The sequence below is a fragment of the Carcharhinus amblyrhynchos genome, chromosome 13 (genome assembly GCF_965287045.1).
Source record: "Carcharhinus amblyrhynchos chromosome 13, sCarAmb.v2.hapA, whole genome shotgun sequence".
Classification (NCBI taxonomy): domain Eukaryota; kingdom Metazoa; phylum Chordata; class Chondrichthyes; order Carcharhiniformes; family Carcharhinidae; genus Carcharhinus; species Carcharhinus amblyrhynchos.
This window is the reverse complement of record NC_137336.1, coordinates 29837904-29853278: the sequence shown is the minus strand read 5'-3', so window position 1 is coordinate 29853278 and position 15375 is coordinate 29837904.

Genomic DNA, 15375 nt, shown 5'->3' with positions numbered 1-15375 from the left:
ATACTGAATTGTAATCTATTGCAGAGATAATGGAGGCTGATTAGTATCACACCATAAATCATCTCTTGTGGATTAAATCCCAGAGCTGTTTGTGTTTTTCCCTTTCCAGGAATGCACAAGGAAAAAGTTTAACCCTGGTATCTGAATGCTAGTCTGGTGTTTTAGCTCTACTACACTGGTCAATGACGTGCAGGTAACAGCTGAAGAACAGTGACTCGAAATCCCTGAACTTGCGGGTCGAACATCTCACTCTCTCTGATTGCTGGGAGGAAGTAAAGCCACAGTCAAAAAGGGAGGACAATTCTGTTCAGCTAACCTGAACAACCAAGAATCTCCAAACCAGCTACTCAACTGACAGAGTCAGCAGTGTTACAATCACCCAACTTAATGGCCATAACTTTTCACCATGTACTCCTCAGAAATAAGACAAAGTCTGATTGAATTTTTGGGCTCATTTTAATGTGTATGTGTTGCATTTTTATTATTTTTCTTGCATTTTAGTGACTAACAAATTCATTCTTTCTTTAAGTCAAAAAAGTCTGGTTATATTGGTTCCTTTTAAAGCAGGAATATATTTGGACTGGGAAAAGATATCCACAAAGAGAAAGGATCATTTTTAAAATAACTTTGTTCTGACCATCCAAAGGGGGTTGAGTAAAAACGGGGAAACCAATTCATCCCTTCTCACCCGATAATTTGAGGTTCATAGAATCATAAAACCCCTACAGTGCAGAAGGAGGCCATTCGACCCATTGAGTTTGCACTGACCACAATCCCACTGAGGGCCCTATTCCCATAACCCCACATATTTATCCTGCCAATCCTCTGACACGAGGGTCAATTTAGTATGGCCAATCAACCTAACCCGCATATCTTTGGACTCTGATTTATGATGGTTATCCCATCCAAAATCATAGCAAATTGGAGGACCTCACCCAGGAACCAGGCGTAACACCATCAAATTGGGACAACGTTGGGTATGTTTTGTCCACCTTTATCTGAAGGGTTGTATACTATGTCACTGCTAATATGATCCATTTTCCATCTCTAGATAAAGCAGCAGATGGCTCAGGTAATTGCCACAGTGCAGGAGTGAGGAATGAGCCAGACCAGCAACCCAAGAGTGCCTCATACCTGATGACCATGTTCTTAGCCACAATGGAAAGGGACATAGTTCCCAAATGTCCAGTTTTTGTCTAACCATAGCTACTTGCTCCTTCTACTTTCTATTGCAGGCCCTGTCCCTCTGATTCATATCTCCAGCACTTTCAGGCAGTCTGACCCAATGGTGAAAAAGATGACAGATCAAGCCCCATTCCCAGAGATCCTGGCCTCGATCTTGCTGCGATTTACCTTAGCTTCCAAGGCCAGTTTATTCTAGTCACAGACGCTCCTCTGTCTGTGAACTGACTGTGGATCTGAGCAGAAGATGATGACATCATTCATGTACAGGGAGGCTTTGACACCCTCCATTATCAGGGATTGTCACTCCTCTTTTGCCTGAGTCTTTCCTGATGGAGTCAGTGGAAGATTCTCTGCAACACACAAACTGGAGAGAGGAATGAGGACAACTCTGTCTTACTCCAGATGTAATTGGAACTTAGCAATTCGCATCCATTGATTGAAACTGAGGTACTGATATTTGTGTAGAGCAGTTGGATCCAACTGCGATTAACTTCCTAATCCCCATTTTGGAGAGCACATCTATCATGTAGGTGTGCGATATTCTGTCAAAAGCTTTCTCTTGATCCAGGCTGATGAGGCATGTGTTCATATCCTTGTCCAATACAAAGACCATCAAACACCTGACTAGCGAGAGGTTTTTTGAAATCTCTCTGTTAGACACAGCATTGGTCTGGTCAGAAAATGCTGGAAAATCTCAGCAAGTATGACAGCATCTGTGAAGAGAGAATGGAACCAATATTTCGAGTCTGGATGACCCTTCATCAGAACTAAGGAAAAAGAGAGTCTGGTCAGGGTGAATCACCAAAACAGACTTGACCTGATTGGCAATGACGTTGGACAGAACGTTTTAGTCCACATCCAGCAATGAAATGAGTTGCCAATTTCTTATTCTCTCCCTTTCCCCTTTCCACTTGCGGATGAGAGTGATGATGCCTTTCCTCATGGATTCTGATATGTTGTTGCTCAGATGCGCCCTTTAACTTCTAGCTGGTCTCGGCCTTCCAATCCCACAAACCTGAGTACAACTCAGCTGGCTAGCTATCGCTTCCAGAAATGTTATACTTCTCAAAGGACTTCAAGATCTTAGGGCAGGATTTCTGGCCCCAACTCTGGCGGGGTCCTCTGGTCCTGCCAAAGTCAAAGGGGATTTAAATGCATGGCCACATCTGCCATGGGAAAAGTCCCTGCGTCGGGGTCGAAAGTCTCGGTGTTAGTCAGGTCATACAGAACTAACAGTTTGTCTAGATTCTACCACATAATTGTCATTTAAGACCTCCATGATAAAGAACGTGAAGGATTGGGAGGCCTTGTTCCATGTTCCATATCATTTTGTAGAAGTTCTCCGAGACATGCTGTCAAGTCTGACATGTTTGGATTGAATTTCCCAAGATAGGTCACGATTCCCAAAACCTCTACATGTCTTCCTTACATTCTGGGGTGTAATGTTCACAACTGCTTCGATTTTGCTCTGTTCCAGCTTCAGTGGGAGCATGTGTCTCAGGTACTTGATTTCACTTGAGGCCTAGCGTGCACTTTTCCTTCTTCAATTTGAAGTTCTTCTCTTGAACTTTTGACCTCAGTCTGTGGTCATGTTCTTCTTGTGTGCACCCCAGACCAGCATAGACCATCGATATGGGGTTTCAGCTGCCGTCAGTGGTGGTGGAGGCGAACTCGCTGGGGTCTTTTAAAAGACTTCTGGATGAGTATATGGGATTTAATGGGATTGGGGGTTATAGATAGGTCTATGGATTGGTAGGTGTTGATGTGATCGGCGCAACTTGTGGGCCGAAGGGCCTGTTTGTGCTGTAGTGTTCTATGTTCACGAGTCCAACAACCTTCAGTTGCTTCTTACAGTCAGCAATAATTTCGCTTTATTGTTTTGTGGAAGAACTGAATTAATATCAAAAGGTAACTGTAAAAATACATGGCGCACATAATTACGTTGAAGGTACAGAGATAGGAGCTGCATTCATCAGCTTGACCTGCCAGAAGCCTGACAACTAAGACTGAATAGTATTTAGCATCAGCTGGCTTACACGTGATCTCTTCTACTGTGGGCAACTGAAAATGCTTTCTTCATACTGTCTGGTTTAGGTCCCTGAGATACAGACACAGACACAGTCACAGATTCCCATTCTACAGTTACAACCCACTTTGTCAGTACTTCAATTTTCTTGAGGATGTGAAATGTCTCCATTCTGTCTACTCTACTTTCCGTCATTCTCTTAGCATTACTGGCACTTTTCTGGGCAGGTGTGAACACACATCTGCAATGCATCTGAAGCCTTATCTTGACCATTTCTAACATGTGCTACTTGACCTTCAACGCTCAGGTCAGGTGATCTCGTACGTAGTGCAGAGTGTACTGTGTAGTGTCTAATACTGGGCTTCACAAGCACAATCGGTATTATCATATCATCCTTCTCAACGCTTTTAAGAATGGAGAACTTCTTGAAGTTTGCCTTGATCATTTCGCACCAGTATGTCGGAGACTCACAGAGGGATTTCATGGTTTGCCAACTTTTGTGATCCCTTTTGAGTTCCTCAATGTTTTCTGGGACCAACGGTTTCATGTTCAGCTGCCTTTTTATAAACTTGAACCACAGTCTCTGCAGAGCTGGAAATAAAGAATCATGTCGCGGAAAGCAGAATGAGGCAGTGCTACACAACTGGTGTCATACTCAGGAAGGTGAAGCCAAAAATTATCAAAGTCGTTTAAAAGCAATTGAGATGTGAATTGACACCGGGCGAAATTACAGAGTTCTTAAGTAAATATGAAAATACCGATGCAAAGCCTCACATTATTCAAGGAATTATGTTCAGCATCTTGCATAAGTTAAACTCATGTCATGTTGCACTGATGGCATTTTTACTTATCTGGGCAGCGCAGACCCCAGAATTAATTGACACTCCTTTAGTGAAGCCATTTCCTTGTGATTATTCATGAACAGACGTAGGGTGATAAATTGACCTTCCCCTGTTGTGGAGTGATCAATCACTTGTGACACCCCCCAAAAAAGTCAAATAATAGATCTGCCAGTCTAGAGCTTCATACCTTGATGAATAAATGGGGAATTGATTAACAAACCTGCCAAGGCCCAGGCAGTAGAAAATAATGCTCAAGTTACATGGTAATGCAGAGTATCTAAGAGAGACCTGTTCTCTCTTGCGTGAAAGACTAACAAATTGATGTGGTGACATTAGCAGCTGCCTTGCTCCCTGTACCCAGCCTTGCATATAGCATTACCACCATCAGGCAGGAATACCTGTGATATGTATTATCTTCCCAGTAGAGATAATTGGTAGCTAGTGTCCAACTATATTATTTTCTGTGGAAAGTTGAGAAAATCCAAGTGAAGCTTTCACACGGAGTTTGTCACATCTTCATGCAAAGTAAATTTTCACATGATAGTAATCTCTTTTCCATTATCTTTAAAAGTAAGGCATTAATTTCTCATTGATGTGGAAATACAATTAATGGTAACACCAATTCATGGTGTTATATGGACAGGTATCTGCACGCTATCCAATATCTCTTAGTCTTCCCTTGCCCTTATGTTGTGTGCCTTAGATTACAGGTAGCCTGTGAGCAGGCCTTTTATATAGAACTCCTCCCCCATCCAATATCACAAAGTTCCTTTTTCCCAAGTGGGGAGTGACGGCACCATCCACGTGTTTCAACGATAAGGTCGGTGGAGCACAATTTTATGATATCATGGAGTGGTCCTGTTTAACCTTGACAGCCCTGTGTGATTCGTCAATTTTATTGTCACCATGGAGACCCTCCTTCTCTGCTGCACCACGCTGACTGAAGTTAGTAACGACCAGAGTCTTCAGATGTCTCAAAGTGACTCACTCGCAAACAGTGGGGAGCCTAACTTGAAAGGTAGAGCTGCTTTGAAACCAACAATATTAGGGAAATCACGCTGATGGCTTTGGTACTCATTCATAGAATCAAAGAATCCCCACAGTGCAGAAGAGGCCATTCAGCCCATCGAGTCTGCACTTGCTCTCCAACAGAGTATCTTACTCTGTGCCTCCCCCCACTCCCCTATCCCTGTAACCCCACACATTTACCATAGCTAATCCATCTAACCTACACACCTTGGGAGACTAAAGGACAATTTAGTATGGCCAATCCACCTAATCTGCACATCTTTGGGCTGTGGGAGGAAACCAGAGCACATAGAGGAAATCCACACAGACACAGGGAGAACTTGCAAACACCACTCAGATGGTCACTCAAGGCTGGAATCGAACCCAAGTCCCCAGGGCTGTAAGGAAGTAGTGCCAACCACTGTGCGACCATGACACTTATTGCTCAACACATTAAAGGATTTCATGTCATCCTCAAACTCTGGAGCAGATCTTTGACGATTTCAAGTCACAGCTCATGCAGTTTACCATGAAATTCCTCTGGCACTCTTTCCCATTACAGTTACTGTGATAATCGAGCAGGGAAAGAGAATCTACTGGAAGTGATATTTTTAGTGTTTTTATGGAAAATTTTAATATTTCCATGTACAGAAAGGGGAAAGTTTGCCTTGATTATTTGACTTACTTAAATAAGTCATTTTAAACAGAGCAAATTTAAAACCATCAATTATTTTCTTTGAATCACTCCTTCTGGCTTTATTCTGTCAGCTAACCTCATTATACTTCCAGAAAATTAATCTCCTTTGGTAACTGGTGTTCGCTGTTTTCTTTACAACCAACTGGTTTAATTACTGTGGTAAAAGAGAACAAAAGGTTATTTTACACAAGCGCATTAGCCGAAGCACTACCAAACCCAGTGAAATGCTCTGGTCTTCGTTTTATGTTCACTCTGCACCCATATCTTCCTGTCACCTAACTTAGCCAAGTTAAAAGAAACCGGGTACAGAAGGGAAGAAAATAAAGGCCTGAGTTTTTCGGATGACGGCATCTTGCTTTCCAGCATCTGAAGAGACTCTGACTACCTCGCAGCTATTTCACACTCGAATGAATGTTAAGTGGCCGCAGATAAGCCTTCCAGCCCCCACTCAGGAGGAAGACCCACCTTGGATTCTTGTCAGACACTCTTCAATCCCGACAGCAATCGCGCTGCAGTGGACAGAAGAAGAATGCAGGGGTACATTGGAGCCTAAGTCCAGGCATCAGAGGCCAAGGTAAGTTCAAGGGGTCCTGGGCCACAAGGGTAGAGAAGGCCTAGGGGTACACGAAGAGTGTAATCATGGTTTTGGTGGAGAGTCTAGGGGTGGGGGAAACAATTTTGTTTTTGTTTATTATTGTCACATGTATTGGGATGCAGTGGAAAGTATTGTTTCTTGTGTGCTATACAGACAAAACATACCATTTATAGATCAGAAAGGGGAGAAGGGAAAGAAAGGGTGCAGAATATGGTGTTGCAGTCACAGATAGGGTGTAAAGAAAGATTAGTTTAACATTTGGTAGGTCCATTCAAAAGTCTGATGACAGCAGAGAAGAAGCAATTCTTGAGTTGGTTGGTACGTGATCTTACACATTCGTATCTTTTTCCCGACTGAGTCTTAAGGGTATCTGACTTCAGAAGGAGGCTTCTGATAAAGACACCTGCCCCCATTCCCCAACCTCCACATTCCTCTTCCCACGCAGAATCTAACTTTTTTTCTTTTTCAGACTACCTGCATGGATGTTCAGTCCTCCCGCTAGTGTCAACCTTGAGGTGGGGTGGGAAGCAGCCCTGAAGTGGCCAATAAGTGGTCTTTTAAGGACCTCACTTGGGGTAAGGATGAGCTTCCTGTCTGAGACCTTGCCACCCCAGTGTAAAATGACTGGGCAGGAGCTGGGGAGGAATCCCATCTCTTCAATTTCACACTTGACTCCCCCTGTCCCACCCTCACCCCATCCCTGCACCACCCTGCCCCTATCTAAAATCCCAGCCAAAGGGTGGTGAATCTGTGGAATTCACTACCACAGGGAGCTGTTGAGGCCAAAACATTATGTGATTTCAAGAAGAAATTAGATATAGCTCTTGGGGCTAAAGGGATCAAGGGATATAGGGGGAAGGCAGGATTAGGATATTGAATTTGATGATCAGGCATGATCAGGCATGATCAAAATGAATACCAAAGTAGGCTCGAAAGACCAAATGGTCTACTCCTGCTTCTATTTTCAATGTTTCTATGTAACAGACACTTCTTAAAACATATTTTCACCCCCCCACCCCACTTAATATCTCTTCATTCACATAATGTCACATTTTGTTTTATAATGGTCTTTTTGAGGGACCTAGGGAGCTTTTGTTTTGTTAAAGGTGTTGGACAAATGCATGTTGTTCAATGTATTTCAATTGCAAGCGAAAAGGCAAGATATTGTCTTCAGCCTAGCTAACAGTGGAGTGATGCATCTTGGAGTGTAACTTTTGGATTTCCACATTTAACAGTGCAGCTGCCCTTGCCTGAAGTTGCAGTTGCATTTGCATATGAATAACAGAGATTGCCATTAGTCGTGCCATCATTTTGACAGGAATTTATGGCCCAATGTTATCGTAACACAAAGAGAATGAAACTTCTTCTGCCAAAAATTGTAGCAAAAATATTAAAATGGGTCCAAAATGAGTATGTTAACATGGGTACAAACTTGGAATTTTAGACTTTTACTCCTAAAATTACAAATGGGATAATGCCATACCCAAGATGTTCTGGTAAATTATATAAGATTTGAAGATGTCTCATACAGTTTTTCTTCATGAAGACAGTCAGCACAAAATTCGCATAAATAACTCTCAAATTATCTTGGATGCTGTGAATGGCCTCAGATGTTCAAACTGGTGTCAGCAGTAAGCTCACATTTAGTGTCATAGAGTCAGAGAGATATACAGCACAGAAACGGGCCCTTCGGCCCAACTTGTCCATGCCAACCAGGCTTCCTAAACAGAACTATTCCTATTTGCCTGCATTTGGCCCATATTTCCCCTAAACCTTTCCCATCCACATATCTGTCCAAATGTATTTTAAACGTTGCAATTCTACCTGTCTCTACCACTTCCTCTAACAGCTCATTCCGCATATGCACCACCCTCTGTGTGAAAAAGTTGACCCTCAGGTCCCTTTTAAATCTTTCCCCTTTCACTTTAAACCTAATCCCTCTTGTTTGGGACTCCCCTAGCCTGAGGAAAAGACATTGGCTATTCACCTTATCTATGCCCTTCATGATTTTATTAGCCTCTGTAATGCCCTTCATTCTTCTACATTCCAGGGAAAAAGTCCCAGCCTCTCCTTATAATTCAAACCTTCCAGTCCCAGTAACATCCTTGTAAATCTTTTCTTGTGTAAGTTCCAAGGGTGCCAATTGATGAAAATATGTGCCGTGAGAATTTGCTGGGAGTATGTGAACTAGGCCATTTAAGACATCAACCAGCATGAAACACTGATTTGACAGCATTTGACTGTCATTTTGGAACACAAAGCTCCCAGCTAACATAACGTCTCAATCACATACAACTGAACATGGTTATACGGCCATGCGCATCAGATTCCTTCTAGGATGGAGCTGTATATATTTGCAACATCTCCCAGCTTGCTACGTACTGTTGGGTAAGGGAGGTCACCAAAGTACTTGTTTCAGAGACCTGATAACATTTCATTCTTTCTTGTCAGAGAAAAGCAGGCTTTGTGAGGATCACAGCCTTCCCCATGGTACATGGGGCCATTGTAAGAATATGTATTAGGCACACATGCCAACTTGGAGGTGTACTGCAAATCAAAAGGAATTCCCTTATTGTCTAGCTGATGTGCAAGTGCACACAATGCATCATGGCAGCAAGGGTGATGCCTTCATCCCATACCTATCCACAGTGCCCTCTGCATCGAAGCCACCAAGACAAAGCACAGTGTTGCTACTGGGTGACAAGGGCTATTTACTGACTCTGGTTCTCAATATATGTACATGAGGACAGCATGCAGTTGACAAGAGCTGTGTTTGCACATAGAATGTGATTGCGCTGACCTTTAGAGAGCTAGAACAATGGGTTGAACTTTATGTGTGCAGTATGTGGGTGGCATGGTGGCACAGTGGCTAGACCTGCTGCTTTACAGTGCCAAGGACCTGGGTTCCAACCTTGGGTGATTCTGTGGAGTCTGTCCGTTCTCACATGGATTTCCTCTGGATGCTCTGGTTTCCTCAGACACTCCAAAGATATGCAGATCAGGTGGATTGGTCATGCTAAATTGTCCCTTAGTATCCAAAGATGTATAGGTTGGTGGATTAGCCATGGTAAATGCATGGCATTAAGGGAATGGGGGTGGGGAGGATGGGGAGATAGGAGTCAGTGCAGATCTGATGAGCTGAATGGCCTCCTTCTGCATTGTAGGGGATCCTATATATGAGAACTTCCATTGCCAACATCGACAAAGGGGTGACCCCACTTTGGCAGGTTCTTCCACCACTGTTTGGCCAGGTTTCAGTTCTTTGGCATGTGAAAGGAGAAAGGTAAGATTGTGGTGTGAAGTGGAGACTGGGGGTGGAGGCACAGGGATAGGGGTTGGAGCGTGCAGAGTGGCGAACTATCAAGTGCATGTTTGCAGTATATACACTTTCAAAGTCAGAAAAGATTTTGGGATAAGGGAGAAGTGGGATGTGAAAAAGATTATGGGTGAGAATACCATTAGCCTTGATCTGTTAAGCCCATCTGCTCAGCATGACTTCAGTATAAGCAAGGTTTATTTATTAGTCACAAGTGGTCTTACATCAACACTGCAATGAAGTTACTGTGAAAATCCCCTAGCCGCCACACTCTGGCACCTGTTCAGGTACACTGAGGGAGAATGTAGCGTAGCCAATGCATCTAACCAGCAGGGCTTTCGGAACATGGGGGGAAACTGGAACGCCCAGAGGAAACCCACGTAGACATGGGGAGAACATGCAGACTCTACACAGGCAGTGACCCAATCTGGGAATCGAACCTGGGTCCCTGGCTGTTCTATTGGTGGTGAATACAATCTACTCCATTAGGGTGAGTTACCAGTAGCTAAGTCTGCTTTCCCATGTCCCATCCCTTATTCTCACTGTTAACATCTGCTGCTTTTGTTGTGTACACTGCCTTATCCTACGAGAGAGGGCTGTGTCTCAGTGAGTACGATGCTAAATGTTCGAGTGTAGTGCGTGTTATGGTTGAATAATTGGCAGTGTGTTCAAGCTGTGAAATGTGGGTGTGCATGTTTGCAACAGTGCTAACTGTGTGAGCTGTGAATGTCAGGTATGAATCATGATTGATAGGGATTGTCGGCACTTCAGTGATGGAAATGTAATGTATTGAGCAGTTTGAGAGGCCACTGATGGGATGTGGTATTTGAAGATACATTCACTGACCTAAGCCTCACAGATTCAAGATCATCAAACTTTAAGCAGCATTGCAGCTCAGGACTTGTATCGCGACATCGACTTCCATCGCTAACTGTTCCCAGTCCCTTCTGAATTTATCTGGATGGCCCTCGTGGATTGAGCACATCTCCTCTATACCTCCTCAAACAAGTCTTGCAGTGCAATGTTGGGAAGCCTTACAGAGAAACTGGGAGCAAGAGTAGTCCATTCTGCCCCTTGAAGCCCACTCTTGTTTGCTGTGCCATTTTGTGTCTTTTCTTGAGCAAAATTGATGATAAATGACCATCTAACATTTGCTCCAACCATAATAAGTGGCTCTCACTGGAATGACTGAGGTTGAAGGGCGACCTGATAGAGGTTTACAAGATTATGAGTGGCATGGACAGAATGGATAGTCAGATGTGCTCTCCTAGGGTAGAAAAGTCAATTACTAGGAGACATAGCTTAAAGGTGCATGGGGAAAAGTTTACAGGAGGTGTGCGAGGCAGGTTTTTTTACACAGAAGTTGCTGAGTGTGTGAAACACACCGCCAGGAAGGTGTTGGGAGCAGGTACAATAGCGGCATTTAAGGGCCAACTAGATGAATACACGAATAAGATGGAAAGGGAAGGATACAGACTCCGTAGGTGCATACAGTTTTAGTTTCTGCAGGCATCATGATCGACATAGGTATCATGATCGGCACAGGCCCAGAGGGCCAAAGGGTCTGTTCCTGTGCTGTACTTTTTGTTTTGTTCTTTGTTCTTTGTATAATGCATGTTTCCTTTAAGAGCTCTATTCTTGTCTCCACAGGTGCTGTCAGACCTGCTGAGATTCTCCAGCATTTTCTGTTTCTGTCTCCTTTAAGGGGTGCCAGCTGGCTTTAAGTAGAACAGGCTAACTTTAACTGGTGGCAGTCTCGCATGATTTTAGATGCCTTGCTGAGGCACGCAACTGCTCAAAAGTGTGGCTCGTGCTGAGTTGCACGCTGGAATCAGATAAGTTAGTAGGTAGGTTGAACTTGGTGCACTGCCTGCATCGGAAGCAACCAGCATGGGTTACCCTGACTTGCCAATCCCCTGTGCCTGCTTTCAGGAACATCCTGTGTCCTCCAATGCTGCTTAATTTAATTTCAGCCATTCCATTCCTACACATCACTCCATTTATTTTTAAAGCATTTATAACCTTGTAGCCCCAGCTGATAAAAACAACAAATTATTCAATATCAAACGTAAGATCCTTCACAGAATGAAACTTTAAACTTCAGCTTGTTTTCTTGTGAACACGTATTTACACTGAATTCACATACACCAAGCTTCAGAAAGAAATGTACAACTTCAAGGCTTCGGAAGATTTCATTCAGATACTGCCAGATTCTGCTGGTTAGTGCAACAGTCCAGAAGTGGTAAATACCTCCTGATCGTTAACTTCTTACGTCATCAACCCAGAGCGTAAATTGCACGACATAAAATTATTCCACTGAATTCTCGGAGGAATCTTTGTTTCTATATAAAAAAAATCTAAAACCCTTTGCCATTGCATTGCCTGGAAAATAATCTTTGCACTGCTGACTAAGGCAGCGATAGACAGACAGGTGTGGCAGTTCTGGTCAATTGTTGAACCCTCTGCTAGATACACTAATAAAAACTGAAGTCATATATTTTGTTGTGTGTACATAAAACACAGTGAGTGTTCTCTGTGCGCCCTCAGTCATGACACACCAGATTATTCCGCCTCAAATTATCCATCTGTCACTATATTTCTAACTTTTTTTTCTCTTTCCTTGTGACTCCAATCACTGTGTAAAACTAGCAGGGGGGCCCTTATTAAAGGAGACCTCAGCGGCAGCCCCCACAGCTAAACTGTTCTTGTATTACTTTTTGATGAGATTTCAATTTAGGCCTTCAGACAGGGGGAGAAGGCGACTGAAAAACTGCAACAGATGGGGTCGATTGTGCTCGCTAGGCAAATTGAAGTAGACATCTGTAGCTGCAAACTACTGCTGGTCTAAAGCAATTAAGGACTGGTGAAAAGAAGCCTCACCAATCATCCAATAGAATCAGAAGTGCTCACATTACAATGGCTTCAGCCACAATTGAGTGGAAAAGATTAGTGTGAGGAGAAACAGCAGAGTCGGAAACCCGGCCAGGCTGACTTGTGTTTCCATCTGAATTTTTAAGCATTTAAACTGATGCCGTCAGCACAGAAAATTATACAAAATATTTAAATCAACGATCATTCACTTTCATCCTGACTTTGTTTATTTTCGCCCGAACAGACAGTGACTGACGCTGAAGCACGGTTCAACACGCACTCATGTTCGCACAAAGCATCACCAAAGTCGTCCTTTTTTCTCATGTCAACCTAGATAACAAGTGGCAGCGGGATACTTAACCACAAGGTGGCATCAAAGTCAGGCTCAATTATGTTCTCAACTGAAATCTTTCTTGCATTTCTCAGCAAGGCAAGCAATCGTCTTAAGGAACTGTGGCTCTCCCTCTTTCCGGTGGCTTTTGAAGCCAATTGCAAGCCAAGCATATCCGCATTTGAAACTAGCTAACTCTGTGCAAAGCTGGGCCTGAAATTTGAGGTCTACTCGAGGCCTTGATGGCTCCCTAAGCATGAGGGAGGTGATCATTTTGGAGGGGGGTGGGGGGGGGGAGGGATAAAGAAATGCTGCATGTTATTCCTGTCATATATCGCTTGCAAAGAGTATGCTGATAACATGACTTTATGTGTTCAACAAACAAATTAAAGGGCAATTCTTTGCCAAACACTTTTTTCTGCAAAGACAATGCCCCTTTGTAATGTGCTATGAGAGGAGGGGATTGTGGTTTGTGTGACAAGCAGACGAGGATTTTTTTTTTTAAAAATTATTTAATACCTGATATTATCGTCGAAGGCCTATAATCTGTGAATTCTATGAGGAACTCATTTTTCTGACAGCAAATTGTTCTAAAATAATGACTGAAGAAGCTGCAGGGTCTGTGGTCAAAATTATCGCAAAGGAGAGAGAAGGTAAAAAGAGAAGGCTCTGTTATCTGATAACAGCCTAACTCAAAGTGATAATTATGAATGATTGTTATGAGGTTGGAGTGTAGTTTTTCAATAAAAAATGGAACACCAACTGAGCTAATCCTGTGGCGTGCTCTTGTAATTCCATTCCCCCACTTTGTGAGGAAGCTAAGGTGGAACCTTAGAGGATTTTGTCAGTGTTAATGAGAGCTGCGAGTCATGCATATTTATGATAAGCACATCTTGACTGAGGAAAACAATAATGAAAGCAGCTGATGAGGGGTCGTGGCACCTTTAAATTATACCTCGTTCTTTTGTTAGGCTGAGTATTAAGACCATTGCCCAGCAGAATGGTTTTTTTTGTGTCAGTGTACATCAAAATTCTTTCACATTTATATAAGGGAAAAAACTTTTAAAACCCACAAAAACTTGATCCGTTTTATATTTTGTTGGCAAGCTGAAATCTAATGCGGCAAAAACAGCACTGTTTTCAAATCTTCCAAATGTGACTGAAATTGCTGGATGCTCAGAAAAACCCCTACTGAAAATTTGCTTACAGCTCCCTCCTTTTTCTGCCTGCGTGTAAACACTCCAGTCAGGAGCAATGTATTGCATATGATTCAACAAACTCTTGCTTTTCAGTCTTTCAGTTAGTCGTTGCTATATAACTTGCACTCATATAGTGCCTGTAATGTAATAAAACATTCCAAGGTGCATCAAAGCTGGGCAGCACAGTGGCACAGTGATTAGCATTGCTGCTTCACAGTGTCAGGGACACGGTTCAATTCCCAGCTTGGGTCACTGTCTGTGTGGAGTATGCACATTCTCCCTGTGTCTGCATGGGTTTCCTCTGGGTGCACCAGTTTCCTCCCATAGCCTGAAAGACATGCTGGTTAGGTGTACTGGCGAACAGTAACTTCATTGCAGCATTAATGTAAGCCTTTTGTGTGACTAATAAATAAAGGAGCATTATTAAAGAAAACTTCACTTTGATTTGATTTATTAGTCACCTGTATTGGGATTCAGTGCAAAGTATTGCTTCTTGCACGCTACATAGAAAAAACACACCATTCATAGAGTACATAAGGGAGAAGGAAAGGAGAAGGTACTGAATAAAGTATCACAATCATAGCTAGGGTGTAGAGAAAGATCAGCTTAATACAAAATATATCCATTCAAAAGTCTGATGGTAGCAGGGAAGAAGTTGCTCTTGAGTTGGTTGATACGTGATCTCAGACTTTTACATCTTTTTCTTGATGTAAGAAAGTGGAAGAGAGTATGTCTGGGGTGTGTAGGGTCCTTGATTATGCTGGCTGCTTTTCTGAGGCAGCAGGAAGTGTAGACAGAGTCAGTGGATGGGAGGCTGGTTTGCAGGATAGACTGAGCAACTTTTACAACCATTTGAGTTTCTTGCAGTCTTGGTCAGAACAGGAGCCAAATGGTGGCACACCAATGCATCTGGAAAGGATGCTTTCTATGGTGCATCTGTAAAAATTAGTGAGAGTTATAGTGAACATGCCGAATTTTCTTAGCCTCCTGAGAAAACAGAGGTGTTGGTGGACTTTCTTAGATATAGCATCAGTGTGGAGGGACCAGGACAGGTTATTGCTTATCTGGACAGCTAGAAACCTGAAGCTCATGACCATTTCCATTTCATCCCCATTGATGTAGACATTGGGCTGGAGATATTGGGACAGATGATCAAACATTTAGTCAAAGAGTTAGGTTCCAAGGAGGAGTGAGGGGTAGAGAGGCTGAGAAGTTTTGACAAAGAACTCTACAGCTTAGAACTCAGGGAGCTGAAGACATGGTCATCAATAATAGAGTAAAATTGGGGAGGGCACAACAGGAGAG